The 3235-nt window shown below is 35.7% G+C and overlaps 1 pseudogene; it reads left to right on the plus strand.

Annotated features, from left to right (window-relative positions):
* Positions 1-718: 718 nt before the first annotated feature.
* On the plus strand, positions 719-2204 carry LOC140245954 (uncharacterized; annotated as a pseudogene).
* Positions 2205-3235: the final 1031 nt, after the last annotated feature.

A 3235-nucleotide genomic window follows, 5' to 3' on the forward strand; every position in this document is an offset into this window, starting at 1 on the left:
TAGATCTTGCCGAGCCGCCCTCTGTGTTCCCCCATCCGAATTGTACCCGATCTCACGCTCTGCCGATCACGCTCTGTGTTTTTATTTTTTATACCAGCTTAGGCGGCAATTCGCGGTTTTGCACCAATTCGCACTTTTGCACCTCAACAGACGCAGCTCACTCTCGGGTATTTACAATGTAGTGCATGTTTCACATTTGTAAATACCCTCGAGTGCGCTACGCCTACACTAACGCACTCTATCCTGTGCATCATTTGTATAATATCAGCTTGGAAGTTAAACCGCAGTCATTAATAGCATGCAGGAGATGACAGGAATGTTCCCCAGTCTAAAACACCAAATGTACTACCATGATACAACCGACAAGTGCCACCAAATTATTCTTGAACACTGGAAGCCACAAAGAAGGTCATCAGCATAACAAGCTTTCGATCTTGAATTGAAGATCGAAATTGATGTTTTAGCCTATATACTATGATATATATATCAATCTCTCTCTCTCTTATATGTGTTTATAAATATATATGTATATATTATATATATATATATATATATATATATATATATATTATATTATATTATATTATATTATATTATATTATATTATATTATATCATATTTATTATATTGTATTATATCATATTATATTATATTATATTATATTATATTATATTATATTATATTATATTATATTATATTATATTATATCATAAAGAATATGCATGCTCAAGCCAAATCTTGTGTATTAGTAGATTGTGAACATTCTGAGGCTTTTCAGTGTAATGTTGGTGTAAGGCAGTGTGAAAATTTATCGCCTTTGCTTTTTGCAATATATCTCAATGATTTTGAATCATTTTTGAGTTGTCGTTTCAAGGGACTACAGTTTTTGTTTGAAAAAGTTTGTGTTGATATTTTAGACAAAGAAGTCAATGAGGATCTGTTTGTACATTTATATACACTGTTGTATGCAGATGACACTCTTATTTTAGCCGACAGTGCAGAAGAGCTTCAGTTGGCTTTGAATGCATTCCATCGATATTGTACATATTGGAAGTTAAGTGTCAATACTACAAAAACTGAGGTCCTAATTTTTTCAAGAGGCAAAGTACGTAACTTTCCATTGTTCAGTTTTGGTGAAGACAAACTTGATGTAGTGGATGATTTTGTTTATTCAGGTATTCAATTTAATTACAATGGATGTTTTAAGAAGGCTATTTTTAAGCAGGTGTATAGGCAAGGAAAACACTTTTTTCTATGTCACTAAAGGTTCAGAAACTCAAGCTTCCTGTGGATATTCAATGCGAATTGTTTGATCAGTTAGTGTTGCCAATACTATTCTATGGGTGTGAAGTTTGGGGTTTCGAGGATTTGAGTAAAATCGAAATTTTTCATAGGAAATTCTTGAAATCATTATGTGTAAATAAATTTACACCAGATTGTATGGTATATGCAGAAACCGGGAGAACACAACTGGCTAATACTGTTAAATATCGTATGGTTAGCTTCTGGCTGAGGATCGTAAAGGGTTCTTCTGCTAGATATTCATTCAGGTTTTATACACTCCAAAGATTGATAAGTCAACAGGACACGACCTTTGTATTTAAGTGGATATCTCATAATGAGGAAATTTTAAACCATGCTAGTCTTGGCGTTGTATGGCTAAGAAAAGGGGAAGGATTTAGTAATAACTGGATATTGAGCACCTTGAAGCTGAGATTAAGTGATACGTCTAAACAGGATTCGTTGGCAAATGTTTGGTCAAATAGAGTATGTTTAAATTATAGGATTTTTAAGACGAATAGTCTCTTTGAAAGGTACTTAGTCCAGTTGAGTAAGAGGGATAGAATTTCATTGAGCAGTTTTAGATGTAAGTCAAATCAGTTGCCAGTTAATAACAGAAGATTTGTACAGTCATTTGATGATTTTCAAGGAATGTTCAATGCCCTTGTTGTGATAGACATGAAACATGTGATGAATTTCACTATGTTTTCGTATGCCCCTTCTTTGAAAAAGAAATGACATTTATATTTAAGCAATCATTATTTGGTTGAACGTCCTAGCTCAGTACACATGTCATGTCCAGATTATTTTCATGTTCGCATTTAGGACAGCTTAAAAGATTTTTTGTGAGGCTGATCATGTCATATTTTGAAAGAAAATATTGTTGTAGAAAAATTAAGCATCCCGTGATACTCGATCTATAGTAGTTGTATGTTACGATTGTTTAATTGGTCATATGGTTCATACGATTAGTTAACCTTGCTTGCCAATTTGTATATCACTATATAAGTTAAGTAGGTATAGACTATTTTATATACATCATTGTAATATATCACAAACATGTATTCTTTGTTATTGTAATGACCAATCTTGTATTTATGTGTTGTACTCTCATACCCCGGAATGGGCAATAAAATCTCTCTCTTTCTCTCTCTCTCTCTCTCTCTCTCTCTCTCTATACATATATATATATATATTATATATATCAGCTTTTCCCAAAGTAGCAACATGATGCAGGTATAGGCCCTAACAGGTATGGGAAGTTATGGCGAAGCGATAGCTTACCACTGTTACTTGAAGGTTCTGGTTTAAATATGACATTCCATCGATATTATAAACAATTTAACAAGTCCTATTGACCGATTCTGTGGCGCGCTATGTGTATTTTTGGCATGGGCAGCGCCATTACGCGGTGTCTCAGCCGACCCCCACCCCTTCCCACTCCCCACCCCTCTCCCTACATTAGCACGCGCGCAGAATGAAAAACTGATGCATGGTTGCTTTAGCCAATGGGCGTCTCGTACTGAGTGCGCGAATGCTTTCTTAGTGCGTGAACCTTTGTTACAAGTGCGCGATAAACGTGTTGCCCGGGAGGTGGGGGAGAGCAGGGGGGGGGGGGGGGGGTCGGCTGAGACACCGCAATTTGAGCTAATGGCTGCGCCCAGTGCCATAAAATGTCTGCTGCCCTCAACGAACCCGAATCGGTCAATACAGAAATTTTCTTGTCCGCTGTAATATTGAAATGGAGTAACGGCAATGACAATGGATTCATGAAATCTGAGAAACGAATAGTCAGATCAAAATTACAACAGAAGAAATGATATTCATAAGAGCAAATATGCAACATATACGTTGCCATTCATAACTGAATTATCATAGGATAATGTAATTATATTTCAGGGTTATCCGCACTCCTGAGTAATGCTTATAAGGTGTCAAAAGTATATATGTCCTT

This window comes from Diadema setosum, unplaced genomic scaffold (genome assembly GCF_964275005.1).
Source record: "Diadema setosum unplaced genomic scaffold, eeDiaSeto1 scaffold_86, whole genome shotgun sequence".
Taxonomy (NCBI): domain Eukaryota; kingdom Metazoa; phylum Echinodermata; class Echinoidea; order Diadematoida; family Diadematidae; genus Diadema; species Diadema setosum.